This window comes from Micromys minutus, assembly GCF_963924665.1.
Source record: "Micromys minutus genome assembly, chromosome: 15".
Taxonomy (NCBI): Eukaryota; Metazoa; Chordata; class Mammalia; order Rodentia; family Muridae; genus Micromys; species Micromys minutus.
The window spans coordinates 20980243-20999648 of record NC_137984.1 but is presented as its reverse complement, the minus strand read 5'-3'; the positions used below and the strand labels follow the sequence as shown (position 1 = coordinate 20999648).

The following is a 19406-nucleotide window of genomic DNA, read 5'->3' as shown; positions in this document are numbered from 1 at the left end:
TGGATATTGTATTTTAAAATTTTTATTTTTCAGCTCGCCTGCCTGCCAATTCATCCATCCATCCATCCATCCATCCATCCATCCATCCATCCATCCATCCATCCTTCTTCTATTTATGTCTCTGTGTACACATGCCTGGGGGAGTCAAGAGAGAATTAGGTCCCTGGAGCTGGAGTTATAGACACTTAGGAGCTGTCTGATATGGTTGCTAGAAGTTGGGCTCAATCCTCTCCAAGAACAATACATGTTCTTAACCACTGAGTTATTTCTCTAGCTCTGGGATATTGTAGTATAAAGATTGACTCCCAATTAGTGGTGTTTTTTTTTTTTTTTTTTTTTTTTTTTTTTTTTTTTTTTTTTTTGTGATCAGTGACTCAATATTCTATTTAAGCCTCTCTGAAACTATCTATTTATATATTTAGAGACAAGGTCTTACTATTTAGTCCAAGCTGGCCTGCACCTTATATGTGGATTCTCCTGCTTACATCCTGAATGGCATGTATCATCATGCCTGGCTCTTGAGCAGTGTGCACACACACATCCTATATGGCACATAGTCTTAGCTCTATTGTTGCATTACTTCACCTGTTACTGTGTAACTATATATGGAGCCCTGAGCTGGACAGAGCAGACCTGGAATCATTTCACGTGCACTCTTGTCAGTACTTACAGATTTGGTTTTCCAGAGCTTCTTATAGAAGGTTGTGTTCAACTTCAGAGATATCCTTATTCTGATTTTAAAGAGTTGTTACAGGAGAAATGAAAATTGCTTCTTATAGTTTGCTACCTATGTAAGTAATCTCTGAATTATATAGCAAACTGGAGGTAACTTTCACACAGGGTCATGTATAGGGTTCAGTGAGATCTTGATGTTTTCCAAGAAATATTTAACTGGTATCCAGTGGAATTGCTGCTGCCGGCCATGTGGCATGATTGTCTTAATTTTGATTCATGCCCTCTCTCCCACCCTCCGTACATGTGAACATATGCCAAGACACATGTGTAGAGACAGCTGGGAGTCAGTTCTCTCCTTCCATCATGGAAGTTCCCAGTACTGAACTGAGGTTGTCAGGTGTAGCTTGGCAAATAGTCTTCTGCCCTTGAGCTGTCTCATCAGCTTCTTGAATCTCAAGAGATAACACACTATTAGCCTTTGACTCATCTACTCAAGACTCATCTGTATCTACTCAAGGGTTTTGAGGTTGTTTGAGACTTAGTCATCCGTGGTGTTTAATCTAAAAATTTCCCTTGAATTCATTTATCGGTTGCCAGACTTTTTCCTTTTCAGATGCTGAAATTCATGTTTAGAAAGTAGAGAAGTGAGACATGTAAGAAAATGTTAGCATTTAAGGAGTAGTATGCAAGAGCTTTTGTACTGTTCATATAAAGCTTCTGTCAGTCTCAAAGTGGCAAAAACACTGATGATGAAACCACAGTACGCACAGAATAAATGTAAGTTCAATGGAAAAGTCATTTCACCAGACAGTACAGTGAAAGGATGACAGGTTGTACAATCACCATGATTACTTTTCAATTTTATTTATTTACTGCCCAACTGTTGCCTCCCTCCAGTCTCGCCTCCTAGAGTTCTTCCCCTCATCACCCCTCTCTCCCTTGCCTTTGAGAAGGTGCTTGGCCCCTCTGCATCCCCATCCCCGGGGCTTCAAGTCTACAGAATTAGGTGTATCCTTCCCCACTAAGACCAGACTAGGCAGTCCCCTGCTTCATATGTGCTGGAGGCCTTGTACCAGCCCATGTATGCTCTTTGGTTGGTGGTAGGGTCTTGGGGGGAACTCCCTGGGTCCAGGTTAGTTGATACTTTTGGTCTTCCTGTGGGGTTGTCATTCTCTTCAGTTCCTTCAATCCTTCCCCTAATTCTTCCGTAGGGGTCCCCAACCTCAGTCCAGTGTTTGGCTGTAAGTATCTGCATCTGTCTCAGCTGCTGGTAGAGCCTCTCAGAGGACAGCCATGCTAGGTTGCTGTCTGCAAGCACAACCTAGCATCAGTAGTAGTGTCAAGATTTGGTGCCCGCCCCTGGAATGTTTCCCAAATTAGGCTAGGTCAGCCATTTCTTCAGCCTGTTCCATTTTTGTTCCTGTGCTTTTATTTATTTATTTATTTTTAAACACAGGAGCAATTTGGGGGTTGAAAGTTTAGTAGGTGGGTTGATGTCCCCATTCCTCCACTGGGGGAGTCTGACTACTGGAGGTGGTCCCTTCAGGTTCCATCTCCTCACTGTTGGGTATTTCAGCTAAGATCACCCACACTGAGTCCTGGGAGCGTCCCTGTCCCAGGTCTTTGGGACTTTATAGAGATTTCCCACACCCCTGGCAGCTACATATTTCCATCCATTCTCCTGGCCCTCTGAGCTTCTCTCTTGTCTTCTCCCATACCTGATCTGTTCGGTCTATTATTTGTTTTCATGCATGTATATACTCCAGTAAGAAGCATGCACTACACTTCTAACATGTTCGAAATACCCATTTTACCCAGAATAAAGACATTGTACTCTTTTGCAACCTCACTCATTCACTGGTTCTCACCATTGATATTTTGAATGTCTTATCCACAAACATAAGCTTAAATAACTTTTCATACCCTCCCGCACTCCACATCATATCTTACCCTTTGACTCATTGTTACTCAATACTTTTTACATTGATTTTTTTATGTGAATTCTGCATATGGCAAAAATGTATTTGTCTAAGTCTTAACTTGTATGTTCCATATTTTGGTTCCATTCAATTTATTTGAAAATCATATCTTTTATTTGTATCTGTATGTGTGTGAGCTTTCATGAGTTAAAGTGCACTACATGCATGAGTCCACAGAGGGCACAAGAGCGCATTGGTTCCCCTGGGACTGGAGTTGGAGGTGATTATGAGTGAGGTGGTTGCAGGAAGACAAACTTGGCTCCTCTGCAAGAGTAGTAAGTAATGGTAACTCTGAGCCATGTCTCTAGGCTCATTCTCTAGTTTAATTCTTTCTGGATGACTAGTATGGCCCTGTGTGTGTGTGTGTGTGTGTGTGTGTGTGTGTGTGTGTGTGTGTGTGTGTGTGTGTACACCTGTTAAGAGTGCACTGGCATGATGACTGGCATTTCAGCCTGACAGTCTAGAATCACCTGGGAGACAGGCTTCTGAGCATACCTGTTGGGGTGATCCTGATGATAGTAATTGAAGTGACTTCATTGCCTGGATGAAAACCCAGACTGTAAGTAGAGAAAGGTTGGAGAACCCTGCTGGAAGTCCACCATGTCCAAATAGCTCTCTGAGCTTGGCACAGAATGGAGGACTTCTTTTCTTAGTGAGGCTTCCCTTTCTCTGTCTAACCTTACTTGGAAAGTGTCCCTGAGCACAGATGTGTGACCTTATCTAACAATGTGCAGAGATCTCTGCAAGTCCTGTATGAGTCAGCACACAAGTCCTGCTGTAGTTTCTCACCTATACCATAATTAGGTACTGTGTTATAATCAATCAACTCTTCTTGCCTTTATGATAAGTATGTATTATGACCAGTCTGTCCTTTCTATTCATACCCTTAAAACCCTTTTATTTTTACCCTACCCCTGAACCAATGAAAGAGAGCTGTCTTACTGAATCTGACTCCTGGAAATCCTGTCAAACTCATGGCTGTCCGAGTTCTACTTGTCAGTTCTGCTCTCTCTACTCCCATGAACTCATGGCCAACGACCCCCCAAGGGAAGGGAGAACCACAGGTAACTAAGCAGTAACAAATATTTCTCAGTCCTGGTTCCTGGTTGATAATGTGATGTGACCAACTGCTCCAAGCTTCTCTGCCATGACTCATTATGATGGACTATATTCTTGAACTATGATCCAGAATAAACCCTTTCTCTCTCAAGTTGCTTTTGTCAGATTTATTTCAACAGCAACAACAGACATCTATTGAGCTGAGTAGGTTCATGGCAAGTGTGTGTGTGTGTGTGTGTGTGTGTGTGTGTGTGTGTGTGTTATAGCTGGGTCATATGGTAGTAATAGTGTTAGGTTTTGAGAAACATCCATATTGATTTCAATAGTGGTTGCACTAATTTGTATTCAAAAGAGTGTGTTCTTTCTTTATGTGTATTTGATGTTCATTTGTTCAACAATGGGGATCTTGACAGGGATATAGTGCCATCTCAGTATGGCTTTTGTTCTCATTGCTCTAATGAGTAAGTGTCTGGAACATTTTTTCCCTTAAACTTCCTGGGCATTTGCATTTCTCTGGACTGGATATTGAGGATCAAAAGCAAAAGGAGTCTAGAATAAAGTGGGAGGAACTGGTGTGTGGTAGGGCTGGGCCCTTTGCTAGAGCTTACAATTCCCTGTAACTGGCTCCAGGGAGAATCTAATACTCTCTTCTCGCCTTGGGCACCAACATGTAATACACACACTTTAAGAGAGTGTTAAAGGAATTCTTTGAAAAATTTGCAGACTCCTAGATTGCCATCTGCATCCTGGAATCATCTCATTTGATCCTTGTTTGGTTTTTAAAAAAAAATTGTATGTTTGAGATTATATCACAGTCACATAAATTTTCCTCTTCCCTTTCTCCTTTCGCTCCATGCCATCTGCCCCTTTGGTCTTGTTTCAAATCCATAGCCTCTTTTTCTTTGTGTTCCTAAATAAGTGCAGCCTGCTCAGATTAAGTGTACAGTGTTACTTAGGGTTTGGATTAGTACATGTGTGAGTATTTTTAGAGGTGACCTCCTGCTCTCAGCAGTCCTTCGTTGCCTGTGACTCTTTATCTAGGTTTGAAGCCTCTTGAATTTTCCCCCTTCCATGTTAGTGTGGCCGTTGTCATCTTTGTTTAGGTTATGTTTATAGCCGAGCCATGTCGCTACCCCATCTTCACATTAGAATGATCTGTAGGCTTTTAACCAATAATGTTTAATAGTTTATGCCCCACCCCAGGCCGCTGAACTATAGTCTAGGGGAGGGGGTACTAGTGGACCAGCGCACGGGATACAGTTTCTAGGGATTGGAACTTCATCTGAGGTGAAACAATGTGCAAGATGATCTGAATGTATAGGTCTAGATGGAAAAAAATAGGAAAATTAAAGCCACATGTGGCTAATATAACCATGAATTTTGGGGGACATAATTTGTTGCAGCAGTGGAAAGCACAGATTAACAGTCCTCCAGTCTCAGAAACAAATCATAAAGCATGCTTCTGAGGAAAAAAAAAAAAAAAAAAAAAAAAAAAAAACCAAAAAAAACCCCAAGGTATCAAGGATAGTTACAAACTGTTAAGGTTGTACAGCACAGAACAGCTGTTGGTCTTTCAAAGGTATCAACTATGCTACCTATAAAATGGTTAGCTGACAAACCTGTGTGGGTGGAACAATGGCCTTTGACATCAGAAACATTACAGGCACCAGGACAAAATTACAGCTGGCACAGAAGCAGATACACACTCAAAGATATTGAATCACTGATCAGTCCTTGGAATTTTATATTTGTCATTAAAACAAAAAAAGCTGAAAAATGAAGAAAGTTAACAGATGTAAGAGCCATAAATAAGCTGTCTCAGCCTGGCATTCCTTTGCCTTCTTTATTACCTAATAGATAGATGGTCTATTATAGTGATTGATTTTAAAAACTGATTTTAAAATGTCCCTTTGTAAGAACAGGATAGAGAAAAATTTGCCTTCACAGTACCTATTTATATCAATGCTCAACCTGCTAAAAGGTATCATTGGGGAGTTCTTTAACAAGAAATGTTAAATAGTCCAACACTGTGTCAATATTTTGTGCAACTATTTCCTCATTCCAGAATTTATTATTATATCGATCATATCTTACTGGATGACTCAGACTCAGATTCCTTAGAAAAATGTTTGAAGAATTAAAGAATTTTTTATTGTGGGAATAGCAAATTGCTCCTGGGGGGGAAAAAATACAAAGAGGGGATTGTATTAATTATCTAGGATATAAGATAGGCTAATAAAAATGTTGACTTGAGAAGAAGGAACAAATTAGATATCAATTACAAACTTAATAATTTTAAAAGAATTGCAAGAATGATGAAGTACAGATTAAAAAAACTTGAAAGTTTACCCCTAACTCTTAAAAAAAGTAAAAAAAAATATAGAGAACCAAATTAAACCAGGATAACCATATGAGAGTGCCTATTATAAGGGATTCATAGATACATTACAGTAAGTGCCTGCAAACTCCAAGATTGTGTTATTTACTTAAAAAAAAAAAAAAAAAAAAAAAAAAAAAAAAAAAAAAAAAAAAAAAAACTCAACTGGTTTTTGTTTTAGTATGGCTCAGCCTTAGCACACGCCTTTTATCCATGAGCCTTCTGCTTGAATATTGTAAGCAGGATTAAATGAAGTAAACCAGAGGTCAAGAAGAAAAGCAAGCAACCAGTTGACAGGAAGTGAGCAGAGCATTATTAAGAAAAAACCGTGGAGACTAAGAGTGAGTCAGAAGGATAGATAGATGCACAGGACATAGAAGGGAAGGACACTGAGCTTGAAAGAGCTTATTTGAGGTGGCTTAAGAGAGGGAGATGCCTTGTGGGATGCAGGCTGAGGAGGAAGGTCAGCTGGTGCTTTCTCTGTCTCTCTGAGCTAGTTGGCTTTCAACCTAGCATCTGGCTTCTGAATCTTTATTGGTTAAAATCAAATGATAGAGATACTGTTAAAGAAAAACATAGAATTGATTGGATCCACTAGCTCCAAAATGTAGTCAGTGATCAAAGTAGAAATTTAAAAGGTAAAAAAGCTGGGTAGATGTCTCATTCTGATAAAGTACCGGTCACAGTAGAAAAATGTGAGTTTGGATCCTATCACACATTTAATAAGTAGATGCTCTGGCTTGTACCTGTAACTCTAATGCTGGGGGAAGTAGGGACGTTCAGATACCTGGAGCTTATTAATCCTCTATTCTAGGTTCAGGGAAAGACCTTGTTTCAAAAAAGAAAAAAAAGAAGGGAGAGAAATCAGGAAGACAGTTTATTGACCTCTGTACAACACACACACGCACACATACACGCACGCACACGGCAGGATTAGAGATTTTTCTTCAAGATTTTTTTTTTATACAGAATACTGAACACTTGACAAAGCATAGGTATTTGCTACTAGCAACCAATCAAGTATGGGGACCAGTCTTAGTGGGTAAAGCAAGAGCCACACAGACTGATGACCTGAGTTCGATCCTGAGAACACACACACATAGGTGGAAGGCAAGATCCCAACACAATTTTAAGTAAAGTTAGATAGCAAATTAAATTAAAAGAAGTAAACATGTCTTACAGTTTAAAAAGTCAGTAGTTGTAACAAGGGCTCTTAGAGATTACTCAGTTGGTAAAGTGCCTGCCAGACATGCAAATATGAACTTCCCAAGCACCCATGTAAAAACCAAGTATGGTGGCCAAGGCTGGGCCTGTAACCCTAGATTGTGAGGGTAGAGATAAGTGGATCCTTGGAACTTATTGGTTGGCCAGCCAATTGTTCAGCAAAAGACCCTGCCTCAAAAACTAAGATGGAGAACAGTGGAAGAAGGGACTCCTATGTCAGCTGCTGGCTATACATAAATGCTTGCATGCATTCCTTATATACACACAGTCTGGCCCTACAAAAAGTAGTCACATGTACCCATCCCCCCTACATACATACAGTCTGTAGGAAAGATACACCACTTACAATGGTTGTGAGAAGTTTATATTATTATTTGGTATTATAAATTACATCTTCTATTATATAATCAGAATTAAGTCCGACTACAAATGTTGGGTAGTGAGTACCAGATGTTTGCTCCAGATGAAAGGTACTAATCTGAAATGATTGGAGTAAAAATATCATCAGAAAGAGTATTTTTACATGGCTGTTTAGTAGGTTATGGCTGCTAGTTGACTTTTTTCAAAGGATCGCATATTTTTTTTTTTTACAAATGCTTTTGCTCAGGTAACAATAATAACATAATTATTAGTCCTTACTGTAGATTTGTTATCTAGAGATACCTACATTTGTGAAAAAAAAAATGAGTGACTCTAAAATCTGTCTGTGTTATATATCTGTGAACAGAAAGCATTTAACTGGGGCTGGCCCAAGGTTGTGGTGGGGAGTGTGGCAGCATTCAGGCAGGCGTGGTGCTGGAGAAGTTGAGAGATCTACACTCAGCAGCAGGAGACAAAAGTCACTAGGCATGGCTTGAGCCCTTGAAAAAAAGCCTGCCCCCAATGATGCACTCTTTTTCAACAAAGCCACACCTCCTAATCCCTTTAAAGTAGTGCCGCTCCCTGAAGATTAAAGTTTTCAGACATAGGAGCCTATGGGTGCTATTCAAGCCATTACATAACCATTCAAACTAGTTTAACATTCTTTAATGTCGCACCCCACTTCCCGCCGGCAGGAAAGGCGTGCAACAACAGGATTCTTCTGCAAACAACCTTTATTGTACAGCACTCTGCGCAGGGGACCATGTGGGAGGAAAATGCACTGCTTATATATGCCCAGGAGACTCGTGTCGCTACCTGATTGGTGAGCCCTCCAGTAACTCATTATCATGCCCCGAGAGCGGGCTGTGACGTCTGTGGCACATGCGCACTATGTCTCTTGGGCTCTGTTTGCTGAGTCACAGGCGGGAAGCTGGCGCCATGTTTGGGTGCGGCACAAACGGCTCTCAACACTTTACCATTTACTATACAGAGGCAATCTCATCATGGAAGTAAACAGTCAGGTTTTGTGCATATGTCGATGCAAGTATTTATGATGTATATTACCATTACCATTGTAACTGCCTAATACATGACTGTAGTGAGTGTGTGTGTGTGTGTGTGTGTGTGTGTGTGTATAATCATTCTATTAAGTTCTCCAAGAAGAAGTTTCAATTTCAAATGGAGATTTTAAAGTTATTTATAGTCTTACCTTTAAAAAATAGAATGGATAAGCTTTTTGAAGAAAGATAGACATTGATTTCACACCCTTTTTTTTTTTTTACATTTTTATTTTTGTTTTTTCAGCAGGATCTTATTATTTAGCACTACCTGCCCTGGAACTCACAGAGATCCACCTACCTCTGCCTCTTGGTACAGAGATTAAAGGCATAAGTGTGTCAGCACACCTGGCTACCCTCAATTTTTAGAAATCAGATTTACGTGATTTTTTTTTTCCATAGCATGAAATATTAAAAAGCAACCCATGCTAGCACTGCCTAGGCACCGGCAGACAGGCAGAGACTGCATTACTCCTTTTAGCCAAAGCCTGTCCCACCCAGGCTACTCTGACCCAGCTTGCTAAATTCTGGCTAACCCTGGAACTGGGGTGAACCATGGTGAGTGTGCCGCTGCCATGTCAACCCCACACTGCCAAATTGCCCTGCTGCGGCTACGTTTCTCTGGAACCCAGTGAGTCTCCGTGTGAAGAAAAACACCTCACAATCTTAGTTTAGAACCACAGATAAGACAATCGCTGGGCACAGATTAGAGCATCCTAATTTTCCCATCTACTCTGTTAGAAATCCTCTAACACATGTGGCAGATCTCTGGCTTCCTACATTGTGTCTGCCCAAAAAGCAAGTTTCTTTCTCCTTTGTTCCCTCTCTCTCCGACCCAGAAGTCCTTCCTCCTCACCCAGTGATTGGTTTCTTCTAGTCTTTATGTATTAGGGGAAAAATTCTACTACATTTTTTAAAAAGTTTTGTTTTATCTTTGCCTATACGTGTGTTTTTCTGTGTGCGTTTTGTCTGTGCATCCAGTGTGCCTTCTGTACCCATGGGACGTCCTGGAACTGGGGTGAACCGTGGTGAGTGTGCTGGGAATTGAATGTGGGTCCTTCTGGAAGAATAGCAGTGGTTCCAGCTGTTGGGCCATCTCTCCAGCTGATACATACAGTTTAATAGATGCTTCTGAGCAGTCATGTCCAATTAGAGCGTTCTGGTCTGGAATTCTCATGTATATTTGTGTAAAGGCTTACCACTGTAATATTGTTTGAGATTTCTGTGTGTGTATTTAAAATCTCTTTATAGTAAGTTCAACTAGAATAGGAATGTCATAAAAATTTACTCTGAAAATAACTATAAATAAGCCTGAACTACTCTATAGAAAGCTTTTATGGTACAGAAAATGTAGAAGTAGAGACATGTTTATTTTCAGCTACATTTTACTCTTGCTTTTTAAAAAAAGATTTATTATATCTATATGAGTATACTGTAGCTGTCTTCAGACACACCAGAAGAGGGCATCAGATTCTATTACAGAATGGCTGTGAGCCACCATGTGGTTCCTGGGATTTGAACTCAGGACCTACTAGAAGAGCAGTAAGTGCTCTTAACCACTGAGCCATCTCTCCAGCCCCTAATTTAAATTTAAATTTAAATTTCAAATTTAAAAAGGAAGTCCCCCCCCCTCTCTCTGTATGTGTGTGTGTGTCTTTCTTTTGGTGCAGAGTCTGGGTTTAGGGGTGAGGGACAGGGTGGACACGAAAGTATAACTTCTCAGTTTGTAGAATTTTTACTTCAGTTTATTTTTAATAGACTTATTGAACATCATATTCTCATGTAGATATACTGCTCAAGAATGAAATTCAGCTCAATAATGAAGTCAGCAGATATATTGTGGGCTATTATAAGAAGATATTACACTGACTCTATCTAGTTTCCTAAATAACTATGGGCTTAGCAAGATAGCTCAGTGGGCAATGACACTTATAACCAAGCCTATTGATTTGAATTCCAGTCCTGGGACCCACATTTTAGAAGGACAAGAACAACTCCCTCTGACTTCCACTTGTACACTGTGGCATATGTGTGCCCCTAACTCCCTCATATTCACAAAATCAATGTAATAAAATAATTGTTAAAAATGCCCAAGAACCTCGCTACCCTTGTCAGTTTCCTGCACTTCCACCCTAATGTCAGTCACTTGGCACATGAAGGGGACAAGGGAAGGAAGACATTTGGATCCATCTGGACTCAGAGTCATGGCTGTGCCTAGACACGGTACAGCTGGAGTATCTGTGGGACAAGAGATGCTCAGTATCTGTCGGTGCTCAGGTTAGTCCCCAAATGCTGAAGATTAGTGAGCAGGCAGCACTGCTGACACGATTTTCTTTCGTAATCTGAGTATTGTAACAATAGAAATTGGTGCCAGAGGTAGGATCTAAGCTATTTAAGAATCTTTATCTGCTTAGTGCCGTTTTTGTGATAGTAGTAGTATCCCATCAGATTCAGTTTAAGGCTTTATACTTTCACTGTGCTGGGCCAGAGAAGGAGGTTGCGAACCTAACTCATGTCACCTCCACCTGTCCGGTTATTTCTCAGAGTAACCACTGAGTAAAAAGAGGCATTGAGGGCTTGTGGGCATCTGCACTGAGAAAACAAAGTGTGGGTGACAGTTCCGAGACATTGCCACCAAACTGGGTACCGGGGAGATGGCCGAGAAGGACCCCAAGACCATGCAGGACATCACCGTGGTGATGGAGATGCTCTTGTAGCAGATGCAAGACAAGTTTCAGATCATGTCGGACCAGATCATCAGAAGGATGACTTGAGCAGCCATATTGATGATCTGGAGAAAAATATCGCTGACCTCATGACCCAGGCCAGAGTAGAAGAAGTGGATGCTGAGAACAAGATTCCTCCTGCCTAGAAGAGATGAAGGCTGCTTCATACTGAATCCAGAACTTTGTTTTCCCAAGCCAAGAGAAAACCAAGTGGCTTTCTGCAAGTAACTCTGATGTGTGGACAGGTTTATAAAATGTGCATTTTTATCGCAGCCTGCATAGCCTGGAATACCCCTAACCCCATCCCTCAAACTTAGTATCTTCACATCTTGATCAGTTCTCTTAATTATTACACACTAAAATGTTGGCAGTTTCTGGATAAGCTTGTCGAACTTTTTAGTGATTTTTTTCAAAGGTCCTCTTCCCATTGCTCCTCTGCGGTAGTTGCTGTGGGATAAAGTAGCAGAGTACTCATTAATGAAGTGACTGTAGCCCTTCCCCCTGGAGGGAGCTGTGGGTGAGTGTTTAGGGTTCTTTGATTTTCAGTGCAAAGTGACTGCTGAGCTGCCTCTCCGGTGTCAGAAGTACTTCCCCTAGTGGCCAAAAACATTTCATAGTTGTTTGTGCCAAAGTGTCTATCAGAATTTTGCTTGAGGTTCTACTAGCGAATGCAAGACTTACTAGTGTTGATAAGACTGGTGGGGTGTTAGAGATCCTGTTCTCCCTTCTACTTACTGACTGAAAGGGAAGAGAAAAGACCCTATAGTGAGCTCACCCCTGTCATGTGACTGAAAAATACCCTTTGACTTGTGGGAGGTGCTGGTTTTTAGGAAATACTATTTTAGGGCTAGAGAGATGGCTCAAAGGTTAAGAGATAATTCCAGAGGTCCTGAATTCAATTCCCAGCAACCATATGGTGGCTCACAACCATCTGTAATGGGATCTGATGCCCTCTTCTCATGTGTCTGAAGACAGGTACAATGTATTCATATAAATAGGATAAATCTTTAAAAAATAGAAAGAAAAGGCATACTGTTCTACTTGAATTATTGTCTAAATTCTTGCATAGTGAGTTCTATTATTAATTAAAGAACACAGACTTACATTCAGAATTCTGGTGTCTGGAGGCTTAGGCTCGAGACCACTTTTGATGACTTAGAAGGCAACTATGTGAATGTCCCCACAAAGAAATTTCAATACAATAAAATACAAGAGTAACTAAACATTAAAAAAAGAGTTGTTGATCTGTCACTCCGCTGACTGGCTATAATTTTCTTTCTGCACACTACAAGCTTCTTGTTGAAGAGTGTGACACCAGTTTTAAAGATAAGTAGTTTTTGATAAAAGATACCTCAAATACAAGCCAACTACTTCATCTGGTGCTCAACCAAAGAATGGCTGTGTGTTTGAACAGTGAAAGAAAAATTGGCTGTGTTGGGCATGTTGCAGCTCTGCCACTAACATAGTCTGCAAACTATATTTTAAAGGTGACTTACATTTCCAAACATAAGTTGGATTCCATGAAAATTTCCTGAAGTATCTATGAAGCGCAACTCCATAAGAAGTGTAGAGACTTTTTGTTTTCCTTTGTTACAGATAACTGCAGCAATCTTTTTTTTCCAAGGTTAGAGATTTTTTTTTTTCTTTTAAATCTTTCCATTATGGAAATTAAAAATGACATGAGTAAAAATTGGTAATTTTTTCACAAATATTTTTACTGTTTACAAAAAGCTGGAAATGATTAAAAAGTCAATGTTATTATGAAAATCAATAAGACAAGCCACAGTTGCATCTGTGGCCTTATAGTTCTACACTCTATGACCGTCCTTGTCATATTCTTACCAATATGAAGGGTGGCCAAGGGACAGAGGTGCTCTGTGGTAGGCATCAACAAGTACTTCTGTAAATGACAATGTACTGGCTTGTTTTGTGTGTGTGTGTGAGTGTGAGTGTGTGTGTGTGTGTGTGTGTGTGTGTGTGTGTGTGTGAACTTGACACAAGCTGGAGTTATCACAGAGAAAGGAGCCTCCCTTGAGGAAATACCTCCATGAGATCTAGCTGTAAGGCATTTTCTCAATTAGTGATTAAGGAAGTAGGGCCCAGCCCATTGTGGGTGGTGCCATCCCTGGGCTGGTAGTCTTGGGTTCGCTATGAAAGCAAGCTGAGCAAGCCAGTAAGCAGCATTCCTCCATGGCTTCTGCATCCACTCCTGCCTCCAAGTTTTTACTCTGTGTGAGTTCCTATCCTGACTTCTTTTGGTGAAGAACAATAATGTGGACAGTATAAGCTGAATAAACCCTATCCTCCCCAACTTGCTTCTTGGTCATGATGTTTTGTGCAGGAATAGAAACCCTGACTAAGACCTGAAAAGATTTTGTAGACTGTTCTGCCATGGCATTATGAAAGCTGCCATTGGCACTCTGAATAGGGCAGTGGTTGTCTGTGTAGAGTAGAACTAGATGACCTAAATGAAGCATAGACTATGTATGTATCTCATGGGACTGGGCAGAGTATGTATACAGACACTACGACTGTTAGTATCTAGGGGATCCACAGCTTAAAGGAACTGTGTTACGTCATCCAAAGTTTCCACTGTCCTCATCGACCCGAGACCCCTGTATCAGGTCAAGTGGAGTTGAGAACAATTCTTTCTGCTCATGGCCAAAGGAATTCAGGCTGCTCCTCCACGAAACACTCCAAAGGAGCTGGGCCGAAGTAACCCAAGAACAGATATATAGCTGCCTGGAGACCATCAACAACTGCATTCAAATCAGTAGAAATAGAAGACCCTTGAAGGACCACCACGATGTCTACTACTACCACCACCACCTCCTCCATCTTCATGTTTTCTTCTTCCTCCACCACCACCATTACAACCTCCAACTCCACTACCATGCGAATTTTAGATTGAAACAGAAGAATTGGATCAGGGAACAAGAGATATGCAAAAAGTCCTGGTCATGGTATGACCATGTCTCTCAGTTTTGGTTTGGTAAGTGGTCTCAGAAGTCATTGATTGGGGTTGGGGTGTGGGTGTGGATGGAGGGGTAACCTGGTTCTCCAGGGTTGGTGACTTCTGCTAGAGGGTGCAGCCTCACTTCATGGATACTGCTCTTATCTGGTGACCTGTCCTGTGATGTTCTGCTGATTGTCAGTGAAGTGTCAGAGCTTATTCCCCTAAACAGTGTCAAAGTGCCCGTGTTGTCTGCACCATCTAGTCTGTCCTGTTTTATTCCAAGTCAATGGACTGAATGCCATATTGTTAGTGGGGCATCCAGGACCACGGATTCAGATATTTTGTGTAGCAGTTTCCATCATTATTGGGTGTAGGATGCTTTTTGTACTGTTGTGAGGTTTCTACCAGAGAAGACCACTTAGACACAGGTTCAAGCCAATATTAAGTGTTCATTAACTAGCTGGAAACTGTTCTGGGTGTTCTCAGGATGAGATTTTAAGCACAACACCACCTCCTGGTTAAACACATACCCGTTACCAAGAACAGTTATCCAGAAGCAGAATTACAGAAGCCAAAGAGCAAGCAAGGTTAGTGTGTTTAGGGGCTTCCTCAGAACTATGAACTTTGATGGATTAGGTCTTTGTTCTCATTGTTGGCAGGTACTGTTGCTGGGTTTCAAGGCCTGAGTGGCGCTTCCATTATGACATGTTTTGTGTTAAGGTGTGAGGGCCTATTATAGTACTCAATCTATGTCTGCATTAATCGAGAGATAGATTGTCTCCATTCCTTTTGTATTCTGAATGTTGCTGTGTATTGTATTGCCTTGGTGGAAATACATAGAAAGAGAAGCCAGAGATCCTACAGAAATCCACTGTGAAGAAGCTACACTCTTACCCTCGGTGCTACAGATCTCCCCTCCCCCCATGTATCTATACGCCTTCATATGTCTATGTCTGTGTTTGTGTGTCTGAGTATGTGTGTCTGCATTTTTGTGTGTCTATGTGTTTGTGTGTATGTATGTGTCTTGAGTGTCTGTGTATGTGTCTGAGTGTATACACGTGACTCTGTGTGTGTGTGTGTGTGTGTGTGTGCCTTTGTGTCTCTCTGTGTGTCTATGTCTTCATGTGTGTGTATCTGACTGTGTATGACTGTCTTTATCTATGTTTGTGTCTCTCTGTCTGTGTGTGTCTGCTTGCTTCTGTGTCTGTCTGTTTCTGTCTTTCTCCGTGTCTCTCTCTCTCTGTTTCTGTTTCTGTCTCTCTCTCCGTCTCTTTCTCTCTCTCTGTATATGTCTTTCTCAGTCACTTGACAATTCATTTTTAAGACAGTCACTAAGGCCAGAGCTCTGGCTGAGCAGCATGCGCTGTAGCTCTGCTGCTCTGCTTCTCTGCCCATCCTTCTCCAGACACTGGTTACAGACACAGCTATTTGGCTTTGATGGCAGTCCTGGTGCTCAGATCCGAGGTCCTCATACTTCCACAGCAGACAACTTAGCCACTGAGACATGTCATCAGCTCCTGATGTGTCTTTTTAATTCTTGGAATCACCTGGTTTTAATTTTTATTGATTTACTTCAACTCCTGGGAACTCACTCAAAGAGAATAAGAGACAGTGTGTTCTTGAGCCAAACATGAGTGACTATAGCCTGGGAACAGATTCAAATTGCCCCAAATACCATGTTTCAACCAATACACCCTGCTATAAGCCTAGAGTGCTGCCTGGATATAGGAGTAGGCATCATTGTGGTGTCGAGGTGGGGGATTACTCCAGTTCTGTGGATCAAAGAGTGTCAAGGGTCTGGTTTACCCTGGCTTCAGTATGACACATTAGTCTGTTGTTACTTCATATCTGCCGACAGAGATGTCAGTCTCTTGGGTTAGGGACAAATGGCATTTATTACTCATGGGGCAATAAAACTGAGCGTCAGCACACTGTGCTGGTTCTCACATCCCACATCCCATGAGGGTGATTTCATGGGCTGAGATACACAAACACATGCAATGTGGGTTCTTCTCCTGGAGGAGAAGCCAAGGCCAAGAGCTCAGTGTTTTCTGAGCAAGCAGTTTGGTGCCTGGGGTGAGTCTCTGAGCAAGTCAAGGCTTTACAGAATCTTGGCGATATAGTTGGCTCTGTAACTAGCTACAGACTCTGCTCAATATGAGATGTGGCAACCTAGCACTATTCACTGAGCACTCAGCAGGAGAACAAAACCCACCCAACAACTGTTCTAATTCATTGCCCGGATTCAGTACCAGCTCATGGTGTTGACACAGTTTAAGAGTTGTAAATAAAATGGTATGCTGCAGGTATCATATAGAACCCACAAAGATTGAAACTGTTACCTTACAGAAAAAGTTTGCTGATCTCTGCAATAACTAAAAAGCATTTAATTTGATTATCTTTTTTAAAAAAGCTAGAAGGGAACGGTATCTGTATTTCTAATACAGGTGAAGATAGCATTTAAGGAAATAGAAGAGGGATTATTTACATGTATTTCTCTAAAGAGGTATGTATTTTTATTCACATTGTTTCATACATGATTTGACATTAGGCTTCTTTCATGGAACTTTCTAGACAGGAAGAATGTGACGATCTACGTAGGTCCGGCAGAACCTGCCCAGGGTAGACTGAGCCTGTGATCTTAATGCCATTAGACCTTACAGACATTGTGCCTTTATTTTTGCCTCTGAACACTCTGTGTCATGGAAGGGATTTCCTAAAAACTGAGGACTAGGCAGATGAGATGTCTCAATAGGTAAAGGTACTTATTATACAAGTCTCGGGACCTGAATTTGATCCACATAATTTACGTAGAAGTGGATGGAGATCATTGACCACAAAGTTGTTCTCTGACCTCCACATGTGTTCTGGTGCATGAAGTCTCCTTTCCACATTTTTTACATGTGCAAGTCTACACATAAAACATACACACAAGTGAAACATTTAAAACTAGAGTTACCAACAGTTTGTGAACTGCTGAGTGGTTGCCAAGAACCAAACCCAGTGCTCTTAACCATTGCTCTGAGCTATCTCTAGCCCAGGTTTTCTTTTCTTTTTCTTCTTCTTTTTAAAAATCTCTCCTAAAGAACAATGAAACAGGAAAGGAATCTAGAAACCACTGGAAGCTTTGTGTCTGTCACAGGTGTCCTTTAGCTGGGATTTTAAAAGCATCTTTCAATTTCTATAGCTGAGAGTTGTTGTCTGTGTAGTGGTTCCACATCTGGAACTTGCTGCTGGCTCTGCCGAATCTCAGGCTCTATCCTCCTTTCTGAGGCTGGGTTACATGGCTTGTGCTGTGCTTTGCTTGACTATGTCTTGCAGTGCCTGTTCTCTTGTCTGGCCTCGGGAGAGTTGCGACTCGGATCAAACATTCTCTTCTGGTCAGACACTCATGGTCTGTGTTGTTGAGCTATTGCAATGGCAGACGGTTCCTTCCAAATTCTACAGTCTGTCCTACAATTGCGGTGGTGATCTGGAGCTGTCTTTGGCTACTTTGTGGGTTCTTTCTTCTACCAATCTCCACCCTCTTTCTTCCCTCTTTAAACCCCCTAACACTAGATAAGACAGAAAAAAGGATAGAAAGGAAAGAGATCCCTAAGTAAAGTCAGGAGTCAAGAGGGGAGTGGTGGTATTATCTTTAGACTACTTGCTGATGAGGGACATTGAGTTCCTTGGAGCGAGTTTGAACTTTGCATCAGGATGTCTAGTTTTTTCTTGTTGTTTCTGTTTTGTGCATGTCCACTTAACAAACTGTAACCAACAGTAACCAACCACAACACCCCTACTGAGGATCCAGAATTTACATATACCCTCTGCAAAGTCTCCAGAATTCCAAACATCACGCATTGCAGAAGCAATCTTCAGCTGGAAAGATTATGCCCCCATCAGAGCACAAGACAAATCAGAGTCAGGTGCTGTGGGCAATTAAAAGCAGCCCCATATCCCACACCTGTGATTAAAACAAAAAAAATATTTTAATACTTCTGCAGTGTTTAAAGAAACCAAAATTTCAAAATTGTCACTAAAATGATCTGCTTTGCTAATTATTTTTTGTGTGTAGCTTATTGATGATGCTCATAAAACAAGGGAAATATGACAGATTCACAGTCCACAGGGAGGTCTGGTGAAGGTGGCCAGTCCCTATATTGCTAACTGTATTGAGACATAAGTGCTATTGAGCCTAGAGCCCTAAAAGGCTAGCTAAGTTAATTTATTTAATTGGTTTTCCTGTTTTGTCTAGCAGCCATCCATGATGGGTCAAATATTGCATCAGAAATATTTCCCAAGTGTCTAGTTTCCCTGCATACATTTTAGACCCAAAATATACTCTGGGAAGCATTCTGTTTGTAAAAATTTCAAAGCTGAAAGGATTGGGAGTCATTCAGTTCTATTTTAATATTTTAACAACTACCTTTGGATTCCTTCTTTCTAGACATCTTTTTGATTGTCAGACACCTCTATCCATTAGATTTTCTGACTGAGCTGATGGCTGTTTTCCATACCATTGTGGGCACTTCTCTCCGGAATAGGAAGAACAGGTGTCCCTTTTACAGCTTGACTCCCACTCAAAGTCACCTTAACTTTTTAGTTACATTCTTAAAAAAATGCTTGGGAAGGGAATGCCAGTTGGATACAATATTGCAGCAAAATTTACAGATTTTCTGCAATAAGTTAGTTTGCTTTCTTTTTTTTTTTTAAGAGTTCTGAAATGGTTAGTATCATTGAACATCACAAATTAAAGAACTTAATCTTTACCTAAAGTTTTTCATTTTCAATAGCATGTTGTGGTTTTTTGAGTTATTGATAATAATAATTATTATTATTTTAATATCTTAAATTTTTTATTAAAATATAATTATATCATTTCTCCTTTCCTTTTCTCTCTCTAGTTCCATCCATGCCTCCTCTTACTTTCTTTCAAATTCATGGGCTTTTTAAAAAAATTATTTATTTATTTTATGTATGTGAGTTCACTGTCTCTGTCTTCAGACA

General features: G+C 40.8%; 1 pseudogene across 1 annotated transcript; it reads left to right on the top strand.

The window, feature by feature from the left end:
- The first annotated feature begins 11386 nt into the window (after positions 1–11386).
- Positions 11387–11604, top strand: LOC308430309 (heat shock factor-binding protein 1-like; annotated as a pseudogene). The gene has a single exon. The product of its transcript is annotated as a heat shock factor-binding protein 1-like (transcript).
- The last annotated feature ends 7802 nt before the right edge of the window (positions 11605–19406 follow it).